Source organism: Pseudophryne corroboree, chromosome 1 (assembly GCF_028390025.1).
Source record: "Pseudophryne corroboree isolate aPseCor3 chromosome 1, aPseCor3.hap2, whole genome shotgun sequence".
NCBI classification, from domain to species: domain Eukaryota; kingdom Metazoa; phylum Chordata; class Amphibia; order Anura; family Myobatrachidae; genus Pseudophryne; species Pseudophryne corroboree.
The window spans coordinates 544,588,505-544,605,624 of record NC_086444.1 but is presented as its reverse complement, the minus strand read 5'-3'; the positions used below and the strand labels follow the sequence as shown (position 1 = coordinate 544,605,624).

Sequence of the window (17,120 nt, the reverse complement as noted above, 5' to 3'; positions counted from 1 at the left end):
GTCCCTAGCACCCCTATGCAGAGGGTGCCAGGCTGATAGCCATTAAAAGTGTAAAAAAAAAGTATATTGTCTTTTGCTGTGGAACCACAAGTCCCAGCAAGCCTCCAACACATGCTGGTACTTGGAGAACCACAAGTACCAGCATGCATGGAATTAATAGGCCTGCTGGTACCTGTAGCTCCACAATATTTTTTTAATAAAACACACTTACACACTCATACGTACTTACCTACATCCTATTCATGTCCACTTGTCCATGTAGAATCCAATAGGGTACCTGTAAAATTATATATATATATATATATATATATATATATATATACCTACAAAAAATCCTGTGTAAATTGGTCCTCTTCTTTCCCTGTAGGTATCCATGGGTTTAAAAGAAAAATGAAAATACAGAGCCACACAACTAAAGGGGATCCATGTTAATGCATGGTTACCCTTTCCCCAAATGTTGGGACCCCCGTGACTGCTGTCACAAGAGGACCCGGCAGCCAATCAGGGAGCGCTGTTATGCACACCAGTGCCTGCAGGAATGTACTGGTGTCTGAACTGTTATGCACACCAGTGCCTGCAGGAATGTACTGGTGTCTGAACTGTTATGCACACCAGTGCCTGCAGGAATGTACTGGTGTCTGAACGGATAGGGATGCAAAACAAATGAACTCACAGACAGACTGGGGAATATGACATTACGTACACAGAAGGTGATAGGGTAACAAAATAAACACAAAGTGAACAGAGAAGCCCAGAGGCTAAGAAACTGGGTGTCTCCCTAGTATTATGAATGCTCAGATGGAAAAAGCAAGATGTTGTGTTTTAATACGTAGAGAACCCGAAATGCTGTTGCTAAGGGCAACAGCAAAACCCTAAAGGGTTACCAACGGGTGTGGCAGTAAACTCCTTGGTCAGAGATGGAATGATAGACACAAGGAGAGTCTCCACAATCCTAATCCTCACTTGCAGTGCACAGGTTCAGCTTACTGCCACTAAACTGACACCTGAACACATTGCACAGTGAGAAAGGATTTAGGCAGGCAAGTCTGAGAATACAGCCGCAAACTTGCTAAATTCACAGAGTAGCAAAAGAACCTCAGCAAGTTAAACGACTGACTCCAGTTTTACTGCTAGGTCTGGATTGGCAGAGTGTAGTACCAAACCCAAGGCCTATTTGCAGTAAGCAACAACAAATACAAAGCTACACAGCACTGGCTAACTTTCAGGAACTGACTAACCAACAAAGATTCAGCAGCATCTGCTTAACCTGAGAAGAGGCCTTATATAGCAGGTGCTGTCCATGCCCCACTCAGACCTCACAGACTGTGAGCACAAAAACCAGCACCGGATCCCCTGCCGTGCACAAAGCCTGTAACCACTGCACAGCAAAAGACCCAAACCGGAGTATCAGCTGCGCTCAGGCCACTCCGCTAGCACTTGTCTCCTGGTTGCCATGACGACGTGGCAGCACAGGGCAGGAGACCCTAACAAGCGCCACATCCTAGCACTCTCCTGATTGACTGTGCGCGTCTGGCCTGTCAATCAGGCGGAGCGCACTGGCTATAATGGAGGATCGCGATCCTCCATTATAGCCAATGGTGGGAACTTTGCGGTCTGCGGCTAACCGCGAGGTTAATTGAGGTCACTCTTGGTTACACCATGAGAAAACCTTTAGGTACTGTATATTAATAAACTAAAGTCAGTTGTAATATAATCAACTTTCATTTTTAATGTGACGCTTGCTGCAAATTATATAGAAAATTAAAAATATATAATGTTTCTTTTTTTTTTTGCGTTGGTGGGGGGCCCAAAAAATATTGATGCACATGGGCCCACCAATAGCTAGTACTGCCAGTGCCTCAAGCACTAATGAAATATTTTGCCCAAAAAATATTGATGCACATGGGCCCACCACTCGCTAGTACTGCCAGTGCCTCAAGCACTAATGAAATATTTTATAAAAAATGCAAAAGCAAGTTATTTTTCCTCTTAGGGCTACATTTATATTCTTATGGCTTTGAATGTTAAAGATGGCATGATATCAACATCACTTTTCTCAAATGACACTAAAGAAGGTGGAATGTTTGCAGTATGTAATTTTTATAAATGCAGTATTTCTCAAACTTTCTTCTGCCATGACACACTGAAGATTGTCATCCACATATGTGACACAATATTTTAAAGATATAAAAATAGATTTAAAAGACCATGAACTTTATTGTAACCAAAGCACACACTCCCAGCTGTTTTTACACACCAAATACTACTACTCCCCATTCTCTTTAACCATTGTACAGTAATTTACTTGTCATAGTCTCCAGTCCTACTAGGTCTATGACTGCTTGCTCCTTGCACCTTTCAGTTACAGATATCATGATACTGAGATGTTAGCCCTGCTGTGGCAGTGGCTGTCTGTTCCCATATCCTCTCTGATGTTCCAGGAAGGCAGGGGTGGATGGGACTTTGTTTTGACAAGCCCACTCAGTTTACATTGGAACAGGAGGGAAAGCAGTAAAATACGCTTTGCTTGCCTTGCTCTTCTGAATGTCTGGAGCATTTACTGCAGTAACCAGCCTTTTTTAAAAAAAAATTGTTGACTCCACTGTTGTTGTGCATGATACTGTATATCAGGAACCAACTCGTGATAAACTAAGACGCCACTCAGTAGTGGATCTTGCCACGGACAAGCAGGACTTTTGCCTGGGGCGCCGCCTTCCGGAGGGCGCCGCACCATGGCAAGATCCGCTGCTGCTGTGCCCCCTGCTGCCAGCTCTGTCCCGTTGCCGCTGCCGCTGCCCCCTGCTGTGAAGGGAACTAGACTCGTAGCGTCTAGTTTCCCTTCGTGGAGAGGACCTTTGCTGTGCGGTGCGCGATGACGTCATCGCGCACTGCACATCATTTCAGCAGCGCTATTACTGTACAGGGGGCGTAACTGACCACACCCCCTGTATGAAGCCACGCCCCTATTGACCGCCCGGGGCGCTAGAAGCCCAAGAACCGGCCCTGACGCCACTACACACAGTTTGAGAACTGCTGCATAAATATGAGGGCTCAAAACACTGATAACAGTTAAATCAACAATCTATGAACAATCCATGTTGTTAGACTACTCAGTTAATTAATTTATTTTGAATATACAGTAATACTGTAGTCCTGATATTAATTGCTTACTGCATAGTTACTAAAAGTAAAGTCTGGAGTTTTAAACATTGACCACTAGAGAATAATTTTTCCCCAAAAAATTTTTCTTAAATTGTTGGGGGGGTTTTATGATTGAATCATGTCAAAAACATATATTTAAAACGTATCATTTTTTTAAACATTTGGAAAATATAGGCCAGCGGCACCGCAGGAACTTTATTGGATTCCCACTCAGATTTCTTTTTTCATTTGGACACATTCTTTGTGACCTTAACCAGACCTTCACCATTATGCCGAATATGGATGGTAAATCCCAGGGTCAACACTAATACAGCTGCAGATTCAATGCTACAGGGGACTCCTGCTAATATAGCTTTTGCCATCTGCTGATTGAAGGACCCCGTATCCCAAGCAGGGACAGCAGCGTACAGCCAGGACCCACCATCCACTATTTGTGACTGAACTCACATTTTAAGATTTAATTTAAGGAACAGGACAAACTCAACAATACCACCATAGTGTGGACGTGGAATCCTCAAAAATTGAGGGGTGACTATGACATGCTATTGTTTCATGCTTTTTATGATATGCTTTTTCCCCCCCATTTATTGGTTGCTATATACATAATTTTTAATGTATGCATAAACCCTTTTAACAGATATTATACACTAAAACAGTTATCTAAGAAAATAATAAAATTTTTATCACCATTTTTAATAAATATTATTGAACTAAATTTCACTTCACTTGTAATCTTATTTCTTTCCTCAAAGAAGCGCAGTGTTTTATCTGTTTTTAGTGTCCACAATTTATGGGATTGACTATCCCCGTGCTTTTACAAAGCAGCTTGGTGATTAGAGCTCATCTTAGTGCCTGTCTTTGAAATACTAGTTTATTTCTTTCTTTCTGCTTATTTGGAAAATTTAGTTTCTTCCCTCAAACATGGGAACATTGTGATCATCACAAACTCAATGTTTCAGGCCATACAGACTCAGAGGAGACTTTCCAAAACAATTCTATAAAAAGATACACATTAAAATATTTTATTTATACCTGGTTAATTGTAGCATATGACAAGGTGGAGCACATACAACAGAAATGCGTCATCACACTCACGTGTCATGAGTCCCACTGACTTCTGAAGGCATATGTACACCTCTGAACAAATGCAAGAAAAAAAACTTGAGTGACAAAAATTTGTTTCAGTGCTGCCCTTTCCTTTGTATTTTAGTTATTAAAAGAACATTCGTATTGTATTGCTGCATAATGAAATGGTCACTTTGGGTACAGCTCTTCTTTACTACGTAGTATAGTGGATATTTATAAAATATGTGCATTAATAACTTTTGGTAGAAAAATAGTATAATCTAATCTATAACTTGGAAATATTTTTTTCATGGTCTAAAACTACTAGACATGACTGTAAAGGACTGTTGCACTTTAGTTAGTTGGTATAGGTTGCAGTATAGTGCACAACACGATACAATATTATTATTGCTATACTTCTGTGTCATTTCAGAGTAAATCATTTACTTAGTTGGCAATACAGTATTAATTATAATGTTGCAAACTAGTGATTTTCTAGAAAAGAGTTTATGGGGTACATTTATTAAACGGTGATATCTCCTTTAGGTATTTTGGCAGTGTATATGGCAAAAGTTTCCCTGCATTTTCTCTGCACCAAATACATTTTTATATGCAGCATTATATCTAAAGCCAGTGTTACCTATCCGCCCTTATACTGCACGAGACTCCTAGCTCACTCTATAGTTTGCCATTGCCCTGGATTGTAAATCAAAACCCATGGACTCTTTGGATTCTTCACTACAGCTCAACTCAGCCAGCTGGGGGACCACCAAGAAGCTTCTGAGCAATGATAGTGATTTGCTGCAGTCACTGTGACTGCTGTCATTGCTCAGGAGTCCCTGTTGTTGTTACTCGTGGGTCTCTTGGTGGTGCCCTGGCAGGATGATCACAGCATCTTTTTATCTCTACTCTGCGTATGCTGCAGTGAGTTAAAGTCTCTGCTGCTGCTAGTGTGAGGTATGACTGTGGATATCAATTTTTATAGTAATATTTAGTTAAAATACAGGGGGTGATATTACTCTGATTGCAAATGAACAGAGAAGTTCCTCACTGTGAACACACAAAAAGTGCTGTAATACAACAAAACATTGTAAAGTCCATTTTTTTACCAAGAGATGATTAATTAAAGTAAGTTTGTAATTTCTTATCATATGTTGTAAACCAACTGCATTTAGGTGAAATATAGGTTTAACGGTAGTTGAATAATATATTTAAAAAAAAAGAGCATAATAATGGCTACCTCAATAAATGTGATGTAAAGGTAAGTATTCTCATGTAGCTGGTTAATACAGTGATTTTTGGTGGACTTAAAGCAGTCTGTTTAAATAAATACTATCAGGATCCCAAACATGATTCCACAAAGTAGCCCATGTGACCGATAGGTATGCTGTAGTATTACAGATAACAATACATTTCTCGAATTGGAGTGGTGCTTAATTAGAGTATTTGAGGGGTTATTCAGAGTTGTTAGTTAGCCAAAAAAGTTAGCAATTGGGTAAAACCATGTTACTCTGTAGATGGGGCAGATGTAACATGTGCAGAGAGATTTAGATTTGGTTGGGTTATAAAATTTTATTGTGAGAACACAGAGACATTCTATGCAAAGGTTTGCTGTGTTTATTTTTTATGTGCCAACATGGTATTTGGTAAAATCAATATGGCTATTCTGCAAGCCTCATGCCAATAGAAAGGTAAAGTTCTCAGATTGCGACCCACCAGCTTTTTTCTTTCAGATGACCCTTGAAACCATATTTCATTTAGGTTTAATTTATCCTTCACACATTTAAGATAGTAAAAGCTCCTCTAATTTACAACAATAGACAAGTGTATTTATAGATTAAGTAATCACTATATTAATGTTAGATCTAAAATGAGCTAAAAGTCAGTGCTTTAAATGTTGTACCCAGTAAGGTACACATAAGGCCATTAACCATACTACACCAATGTACATCTCTTCACTCATCTCAAAATAACTCCCAACCTGACCTCTCCACTCTTCACAAGATCTATGTCTCTCATCCACACTCATTACTTGCTCACATGCACGTTTGCAGGACTTTCTCCGTGCTGCACCCACTCTGTGGAATGCCCTACCACGGAGAATAAGACTCTCCCCTAGTCTGCAAACATTCAAGCGTTCCCTGAAAACTCCCCTCTTCAGGCTAGCTTATCACATTTCAGAACCGCTCACTCAACCTTCATAAGCTTTCCTATCTGAGTTATATCCCCACTGTACAGTCTGCGCATATCCTCCACATATTTTCTCTTTCTTCACTTTCCCTTTTTTCTGACCATGGTTCATCTGATTATTGCTGTGTTGTGATATCATGCAACCCACCTAGAACCTTTGCAATCTGGTGGACAAATATGCAATAGATAGTGTCTTTCCTTGTGTATCAATGCCTATTTACCTATAGATTGTAAGCTTGCGAGAAGGGCCCTCCTACCTCTATGACTGTTTGTTTATTACCCAGTTTTGTTTTATCATTGTGTCCAATTGTAAAGCGCAACAGAATTTGCTGTGCTATATAAGAAACTGTTAATAAATAAATAATAAGTAGTAAGAGAGCAAGAATGACTGTGTGGTTAATACCTTACCTCCTAGTAATTATTGAAATGTCAATTCCAATGCTGAACATATATAATAGTTAAAAGAGTGGATATGTACTACAGATACTACAGTTGAATGTGTCAAAAATTAAGTCTTCATTTTGTCATAATTTTTCTAAACTATTAATTTGAAAAAATACTTAAAAGTTTTGCACAGTACCATTGCAATATCACACATAAGGGGATATGTATCAAACTTTCTAAAGAGGATAGGTAGAGATATTGGCCATATAAGTGATAGGTACAGTAGAAGCTGATTGGTTGAAATGGTAACTTTTCTACTTGTTTTGGAGCAGTGCTGCATCATGTGTAATACCTAGTACATAATTTGAAGCTGGCATTTGGTGGGTTGCTAGCTATCATGCTGGCATTGCAGTTTCTTCCCCTATGTCTGTCCCCACTTTCCCCCTATTTGTATCTCTCTGTCCCTCCTTCCACTCTATTCCATCTGTCTTTCTTTATCCCCACCCCCACCACCTGTCTCACTCTCCCTTTCATCTCAGTTCCCTTCCCCATCTCTTTCTCTCTCTCTCTCTCTCTCTCTCTCTCTCTCTCTCGCATCTATGTCCCCATTACCCCCACCAACCTCTCTCTCATCTTTGCCCCTGCTATCCCCTGATCTGTCTGTCTCTCATCTCTGTTTCACTGGCTCCAGACTGACAGGAGGGAACAGTCCTGAGCATCCAAACAGCACTGGAGGAGATGACAGACTGTGTGTTCAGTGAAGGCTGTGAGAGGATGGAGGAGGCAAAGCTTTCCTCCAACTCTCACTTCACTTGTGCAAGACATTTAGCATATATACATATATAATAAATACTTCAGTATTACAAAATATCCCCAGCAATAGAACTGCAAAAACAGAATAAAAAAAATCTCCATGAACCTCTATATCAGATTAAAGGGGAAATTTACTAAGCAGTGATAAAAGCGGAGAAGTGAGCCAGTGGAGAAGTTGCCCATGGCAACCAATCAGCACTGAAGTAACATCTATAATTTGCATACTATAAAATTATACAGAGCTGCTGATTGGTTAATGGGGCAACTTCTCCACTGGCTCACTTCTCCGCTCTTATCACTGCTTAGTAAATGTCCCCCTAATTCGCTTGTATTCAAAAGAAGAATAATGCAGTCTAATGCAATAGTGCAATAATACAGTCTAATATAGCATTATTTGAAGCAAGAGCATTAAATTACTTTTTTGCATAATAAATTGTCAATATTCTAGGTAAACTATTATCTGACTCAACCTTACCATTAAGAATTAATTTCTTTGCCAAATGTCCAGTTTTGTCAGGTGCAAAATTCAAGGGCAAAGTCCAAACAGATATTCATACAAACTTTGAAGATACCTTGAATCACTTTCTTTTCAAGTAAAGGGCAATTAGTCTTGTCTTTCTTTACAATGTAACCTCATCCATTCACTTAATTAATAAAGTGTCTGTTTTGTTTAACTCTCTGAAGTTCTCCTATGTTTTTTTTATCCAGGAACCAAAACCTGCACCCCAGGGGTGAATTTAGAATTTAATTTAAAAAATATATATATTTTTACAGTTTGTTTCCCCAGTGATGCAAATATCTCTTAATAACCAAGAAACTGCAGAGGACCACTAATAATAATTTTCAAGCTGTCATTTATTTTCTTACATTTTTTAAATCAAAATAAACACTAGAGCCAAAAAAAGAAGATAAAATAATAATAGCTGCCATTTTGTTTAATCCAAAGTTCATTAAAACATATTCAAATACAGAGGTATTTTTATACACCGAGCATCCATACACTATACGGCGAGAGAGGCCTGGTGCAAGCAACTTTGAGATGATAACCATAACTTATTTATCTTTCAATTTTGCATCCTACTTTTTTGGAGACACAGTGAAACAACCTTCAAAGTATATTAGAGACTCTGGAAGATGACGCTCAACAGATTTTGGTGTAAGAAAAAGCTGAGGCTGCTGCATTGTAGCACTTCATATACAGATTCAGACTCAGTTGCACACAGATGCACAAATGTTGCACATCTAATTGAGCAGTGCAAGATAGCAATATAGTTTTGTTGCTCCCAGAAGTTTTATGTATGCGAATAAGATGCACATTTTCAGCAGTTGGGTCGCACAAAATCTGTCAAGCTGAGATATCTGTATCTTTAAAAATTATTCCTAGACGGCAAAGATCTATAGTATAGATCTTACTTGGATGTACCAAGAAACGTTTTACTCAATCTAATAAAACAAATTATTTATGGGGTTTCCAGAATTTTCCCCACAAGCTTGCACCTGTGTCCCTTATTCGCGATGTGGTCTGACAGAGTTTTTATGTTAAAATTACTGCATGTTTGAGTCCTTAGCAAGTATCCTTTTCTGTAAACCACAATTGTATTATCTTCAGTAACCAATGCCTGTCACTAAATGCTGTTATGTACAGTATGCAATGTATTATCTACTAGTGCAGTTTATTCCAACTGCAATTCTCAAGTACCCCTTGCAGGTCTTATTTTTATGATTCTTTAATCATGCACAGGTGAGTTCATCTATTTTGCTTAATATTCCCACTTCTATCCATAGACTGAAGTCTTGAAAATGTGACCAATTAGGATACTTGAGGAATGGAGTTGAAAACCCCTGCACCAGTGGGTGGCATAGTTGCACAATGGTTAGCATTGAGGTCTCCATACCCCCAGATAGTACTGAGACATGTCTTTTTCTGCCTGTCCTTTTCCCAAATGTCTGTGTGTGTGTGTGTGTGTGTGTGTGTGTGTGTGTGTGTGTGTGTGTGTGTGTGTGTGTGTGTGTGTGTTGTTATGGAAATTAGACAGTAAGCAACAATAGGACAGTAACAGATGAATGATTCAATATTCTTTTTGCAGTATAGCAAAATATTATTGCACTGTATACAGTATGTAAAAAAATAATAATAAATCAGAATGTTATTTAATGCTTTTTCATCTCAGAATTCTCAATTGTATCCAATTTGAAAAATACAGTAGGTACTGCTCATTGTATTAATTACAATACATGTATTAAATAAATTAACAAGGATTCAGGAAGAAAGTACTTTGAAAAGAAGTTTAGAGCGTGTTATCTTACGCTGCCAGATGCATAAAAAAAACACCCAATAACTTTATTCTCGTCTTGGGTGCTGCAAAGAAACTCCTGAACAACTATCACACTCAAGTTCTCATACAAATGAACATGAATGTGTATAAGAATATGAGCTTCTGGCAATATTGGATATCACAATCCACATTGCTGTTTCAAAACACTTTCTATTATATGTTCTAGACTATACAGTGAGATATATGTACAGTATACTCATGTTTCTGATGTTAAATTGATACAATGATTAAAATAAAAATGATGCAAAATGCAAGAGGGGCTGATATTCAGTAGGAATGCAGATACTATGTCTAGATTCTATGTCTGTGCATGTTGCAATGGTGATTGGGTAACATGGCGGTATGTTTTGCCATTCGCATTAAGTACAGTTACCAGCTGTGACACTGATAATGGTTGAGTCAGTATAGGATGCACCCTTTGCTTGAATTCAGCCCAGAGGTTCTCAGTGGGGGTAAGATTTGGACCCTGAGATGGCCAGTCTATGCAAGTCATTGAATTTTCTGTATACTAGTGCAGCACCGCCCTGGAAACATGACATCGCACAGTCTACGATGATTCCCTTTTTTCAGACTCGGTTAGCAAGCCATTTCATTAGCAAATGATCTAATAAGTACCCCTCTATCCATTTCATACCTTCATGAACATACTGTACAAACATGTCATCTGCAATAGCACACCATTTCGCTTGTGTGGTGGTGGAAGGGGGATTCAATCAGTTTTGTCTACATAGTGGAATTAGTTGAAAATGTAATGTTTAGAAAAAACAGCAATAAGTGGGTAATAGTTCTATAAAATAGGGACAGAGCATTCCACTAAAATTAGTGGTGCACCCAGAGTGATAAACAGAAAAGAAAGAGACTATTTTGTGGGGAACTCTTTCAATGTTGATAACTTTTAAAGGATTCAGTATGTTTGACCAGTGTGGAAGGGATGCCGATGGTCACAATACCAATGCCGGCATTCTGATCTTTGAAATCCCAACATGGGCAAGGAAAGTATATTTTCCTCTCTTCCCTACAACTTAACCCTAACCCTCCTTTCCCACAGCCTAACCCTTACCTCCCCTTTAGTGCCTAACCCTAACCTCCCCCCAGTAGTGCCTAAACCTAATCCCAACATCCCACAGCCTAACCCTAAACCTCCCCCTTTAGTGTCCAACCCTAACCTCCCCCGGTGGTCCATAAGCCCACCCCACAGCCCAACCCTAACCCACTGGGTGGTGCCTAAACCTAACACCCCCCCCCCCCCGTGGCCCTAACACCAACTGGTCTGCTATACTTTTTGGGATGCCAGATGACGACATTGTGATGGATGTCAGGATTCCAGCGTCGTTATTCCAACTGCCAGGATCCCGGCAGCCGGCATATTAAAAACATCCTCTTTTAAAATATAGCTTCACTTTCAATTGTTAAAGTATACAATTACCAATAACAAGAAAATATCAAGCAACTATACATCCCATTTTCAAGCCATAATCCAAGTGGGTTGGGATCCGGTAACCGCCAGTCGGGACCCTGGCAGTCTGCATACCGGCCATGCTGCGGGCTCAGCGGGTCGCTACGCTCACCTCAGATTTTATTCCCGCTCTAAGGGTGTCAAGGACACCCACAAGTGGGAATAGTCCTGGGCCCCCTGCCTGTATTCTGGTGGTTGGGATCCTGGTGTCAGTATGCCAAATGATGGGATTAAACTATATAAACAAAATAATAGCTGGTATGGTGGAAAATGCTTAATTCTTTTAGTTCATCTTACTAAACAATGACAGAGGTGAAATATTTAATGTTACAGTATGTTACAGCAATCTTAAATATAAAATAAATAATAATTTGAGGATTGCTATTAATGCACATAGTATGTGTTATGCCCGTTGTTGATGGGGGTTTAAGAAAGAACATTACAACAGTGTTTTAAAGGAATGCAAAAAAAAAATTGTACAAAAACTTGTCTTTATGCAGATTAATAAACCCCACCTCTTAATGCTGATCCTCATGCACAGGAATGATTTGTCACAAAGTGGCACTTTCAAGCCAATATCAGTGTTTTTTCTTTAAGAGCTGAAGGGAATACAGTATATGCATAGTATTCCATTTATGTTACAAATGCTGCAAAGTTGTAACCTTTCACTCAGAATAGCATCAATGTCTCTTGGAAACAGAGGTCAACATTTATTATACACACAAAGGATTTACATATAGCTGCTAGTGACAAAGTAATATGCTATTTTTTTCAAATGTACAGTATACAGTGCCAACATAGATGTAAGTCTGGATATGAATATCTACATAGTATGTTTTGTTTGACATGCCATCACCCTCCTCCAGATGCCCCATACATGCCATTATGCTCCTCTACGTACCCTTTAAGTCAGACTCCTCCAGATCACCCATAAGAGCCATTAAACCCTTTCTCATGCCCCTTATGGCCTCTCAGACCCCTCCACTTGCTCATTATGTGCCATCAAACCCTGCCACATGCTCCTCATATGCCAAAAGATTTCTCCACTTGCCTCATGAGAAGCACCTTCCCTTTAATCACATCCCCTGGCTTGTAATGAGGTTTTAGTAGGTAATTCAATTGCCTGTGACTTATTCACCTGGGTGAATTCCCACATCACCCACTACACCATAGGGTAGCAAGCACCACAGTAATTGCAATTCACCCCCTTTGCCCATAATTTAAATCACCAATCAGTGTGTTCGAGCCACAGCCTTAGCACAGGTTGTAAGATTTTGTTTTCACCCACACAGAGAGTTATGCTTCTATATACCCCACTTTAAAATTCACCATGGAGGAAGGAATAAACAGTGGCACACACAGAGGGGGTTTCCGATAACCTGGAACCCCTCCCTGAAAAGTTGAATTTTCTATTTTGAGATGGAGACAGTTTTGTCTCCATTTCAGCAAAAGCTTACAGAATGTCCCGGGGAAGCTGCTGGCTGTGCATGCTCGGCCACAGCAGCTCTTTCCGTCCTCTCACCCTGCTCTCAGCACCTGGTGGATTACATACTGTATAACGATGTATATGTAAGTGTGAAGTCTGTGCTTATGTGTATACTGTATTTGTATGTTTGTATGCATGTGTTTGTTTGTGTGTGTGTGCTTGTGTATGTACAGTATGTATGTATGTATGTATCTATCTATCACGTGTGTTTGTGTATGTTCTATATATACAGTATGTGTGTTTGTGCTATATATGTGTGTGTATATATATATATATATATATATATATACACACACACGCAGTATATATATTTGTATATACATATATATAAATATATATATATGTATGTGTGTTTATATATAGTACACATACATGGATATATACATACACACCCACCCATGGAAACCACTTTCGCTGAATCCTGCATTTGCCCCTGCACCCCACTGATCTGTCTCAGATCAGCAGTCAGATTGCTCATTTATCTATTGCCTTTTAGAAACTGATAGACAGCATCTGATTGGTTGCTATGGGTAAAATCACCAATTCTCTGTTTCTCTGAAGCTTTAGTAAAGTTACCTCACATAGCTCATTATCTATCTACAGTATCTATGTCAAAGATGAAATGCATAAATATATTAAATTTTTTAAATAAATCATATACATGCTAGTTAATAAACAAAATGTATGGGGAATGCGGAACCTGATAACTGATTAAATATTATTGTTTTTTTACTGCTTTTCCCAATATGTTTTATTTATTAAAATAAACATGTATACAAACATTTAAAAAGCACTTTTATGATAAAGAACAGTGGATGCAAGTGTATCAATAGACATCTCACTGAAAATACCTAACTTTTGTGAACTATATTTCACACAATGTATTTCAATTGTAGAAAACAAAATAACCCCTGCTAGAACTGTGGAGAAGAAAACTTCAAAATCTATATTTATTGAAAAACATTCACATAAAAGCTGTTTTAAATGAACAGACTAAAAGCCATTGCTAAATTTAAACCCTGGAATAAACTGTAATTATCTTAACTTGATGAACCTAAAAAACTTCCTATTTGGCCAATTTCACTAGCCTGTCTGCTCCTGTCCAGTATCCAGTAAAACATAATTACCATAAATGGATTCACAATAATGAAATAACCTGAAGTGATTCAATATACTGTGTACTGTACCTCAAAACCCTTTTTGGAATTCCTGATGTGCTCATTAATTTGAGTACTTAGTCTTCATTCAATCCAGTCAATATATTGAAGTCCACAAGGACATTTAGTGTAACAAATTACAAAAAAAGTGTTATTATGAATAGTTTAATACTACAGTATATAATTTATTTTTATCTGCTTGAGCTTTGATGCTAATCATCCTAATTCTTATAAGAATGAACTCGACATTTACCACTAATTTCCATTTGGATGCACAGTTGAAAGGACAGATAGAAAAGCAAGATCTTGGATACCTGTAATACCCAGGTAACTGGAGGTAAATGTGTTTGGCTGATCGTATGGAAAAGTTTGCTGTTCAGCTGAGAATGCACCCCTTTTACCTGGTGATCAAGGTCTTAGTCTTCACAGAAGTTTTGACTCAAATGTTTGGGGAGGGAAGTGAAGTAGGTCGACATCGATAGTCGTGAAAGGAGCAGACTCAGCTGACAAACGTTTTATTAAACAAGTAGGGGTAGAAACAATGCATACAATAATCAAAGTAAGTCACTATTTCAGACGCTAACCAATTCTGCTTTCTTCATCACAAAACTCTGTAATACTACAAACTGATTTATTTTTCAGGAACACCGGAACACTCCATTGTCCGTTTCAGCAGCTGTACTCATGACTTCATTCAATTACTTCAGTGCAACTAAACATCACTTTACACCATACAATTATAAAGAAACAGTGTTATACCTCGATACCTTCAATGACATCAGTTAAGCCTTAAGCATTGGATTATAAATCACAGGAAAACATAAACATAAGTCCAGATCATGTTTATACTGTATGCCTTGGTTGTTGCCAGGTCTGGAAACAACCTCTTTAGTATGTTCTAAATTGGCTATATATTTGCATATATATATATATATACTAGGTTCCTTTAGACGAGTCTCCATGGAAAAGGGAAAGTCCTGGGTGTAGTTGGATGGCCCTGTGGTGATTCAATACGTGAAGCTGGAAGTCTGTTAATCATTTATTTCCTTCCCTTTGCCTTAAAGTTTAGCTTTATCCTTTCGTGGTTTACTATATAAGTTTGCCAACAACAGTCAGAAATGTAGTTCTACCTTTGAACATTAGGTGGTGTTATCCTAACAGATTTCCTCAAGTGCTGCTTTTTTATTGGGAAATAGACTGCTGTCCTGCACCTCCTGCTCCCACTGGTCTCTCACTTTTGTGATTGTGCTGTGGCTAACAGAGGATTCTGGATGGGGCTCTAATGTACATGCTGGGCTGTCAGTGCTCTTCACTTTCCAGCAAACACCTTGGCTCATGGAGTCCCGGATCATTCCCGCTCTGCTGCCGTCCAATCCGGTGAGTCAGGCTGGTACCATCCCCCTCCACACCTTCCTACAGTGAGTCTGGAAAGCAGGAGGGGGGGCCAAGCAACTGGGGGCAGCATGTCTCCATGTCTTTGATTATCCAGTGGCACACTGCTGCACTTTTAGTATTATGGCTGGTATCCATATCCCCTCCATCGGGGCAGCCTATTTGCATATTTAAATGTGCATAATATGGGCCATGGTGACCCTGCAAGTCCTGGGACATCACATTCGTCCTAAGAGTACCACATAAGTGTTTAACACAAGACTGTATGTTTTATTGACATTTAATTGGATATCTGAGTATTTGAAATATCATGTTATTATTAGGCACCCTTTTGATTACTGTATATTTGGTACTGTATGTACTGTAGTTTGGATTGATCTTGGACTAACAGGAAACCTACTGTAACTTGAAGTGCTACCTTGGGCAGTATGGATGATGTAATTGCTAGCATTACTGCCTCAGCACTGAAGTCATGAGTTTGATTCCCACCATGGCCCTATCTGTGGGGATTTTGTATATTCACCCCATACTGTATTTGTGTGGGTAACCTCCAAGTACTCAGGTTTCCTCCCACAATCCAAAAATATACTTGCACTGTATGTTAATTTGTATGACAAACAAATGAACCCTAGTCTGTACAGTAAGTGTGTGCTTGTACATGTGTTTATGGCAGACAAGATGGGCTAAGTGGTTCTTATCTGCCATCAAATTCTATGTTTCTATGCTGTAAAGCTTGACATTAGTAGTCTTTAGCACAGTATAAAGGTTTTTTGTGTGTGTTTATATAATAAAGCCTAATTGGAAATGATAGATGTAAATACTGTAAATAAATGGTACAAAATTATGTATTGCAATCAATTGATTCTGGTGGATCAGGGTGCAGAAAGGGGAAGATGCCCTTGTTTGAAGGTGCTCATGTAGTATTTACTAGCTACAGTCTACTGTAGAGGCACTGTGGCTATCATTGTTACATCACAATACTGGGACTATGGATTATACGCAGACTACGGCACTACATGTGTGGAGGTTATATGTCCTTTCTATGTATGTATGTATGTATGTATGTATGTATGTATGTATTTATTTATTTACAGTATGCACGTATTGGTTTCTTCTGTCCTCCTACAACAAAAAATATTGTTTAATAGGTTTGTGATGTAATTAACCATAGTGTGCATTTGAGTGATATATTATTCACAGTGTAAACTCCACTAGGCAATAACCTCATGCAAAACATTCTTTGTAAAATGATCTGACATATAGTATGTTGCAACTATATAGCAGGGGTGGTCAACACTTCCACCATCATCCACCAGTGGACCACATTGTACTCTTTAGTCACCAGCAACACCACTGCTCCCACAACTCCCTGCAGTTGTGACCTCATTGCTTGGACAAGTCCCCATGGTTCTGGGGTCAAAACTCCCACAACTCCCGGTGGTTAGGACATCAGTACTTTTACAACACCCTGCGGTTGTGGTAGCAATAACATTCCTGGGTGTGGAGAATAGAGCTCCCTGCAATATCTTTCTGCTGACATGCCATCAGAGACTCAGATCCTTGCTCACTCTGAACCTGGCCATGCTGACTTCCTCTGGAGCTGGATGCCATCCTGCTCAATCTTTGATCAGAGACTTTTTCTTGGTTATAAGGTAGGTTCTTGTTGTTATTATTACTAT

At 39.0% G+C, this 17,120-nt stretch overlaps 1 protein-coding gene across 6 annotated transcripts in view; it reads right to left on the bottom strand.

Annotated features, from left to right (window-relative positions):
- Positions 1-17,120, bottom strand: part of LINGO2 (leucine rich repeat and Ig domain containing 2) — a 2,057,065-nt gene that overhangs the window by 1,116,576 nt on the left and 923,369 nt on the right. The window lies entirely within an intron of this gene.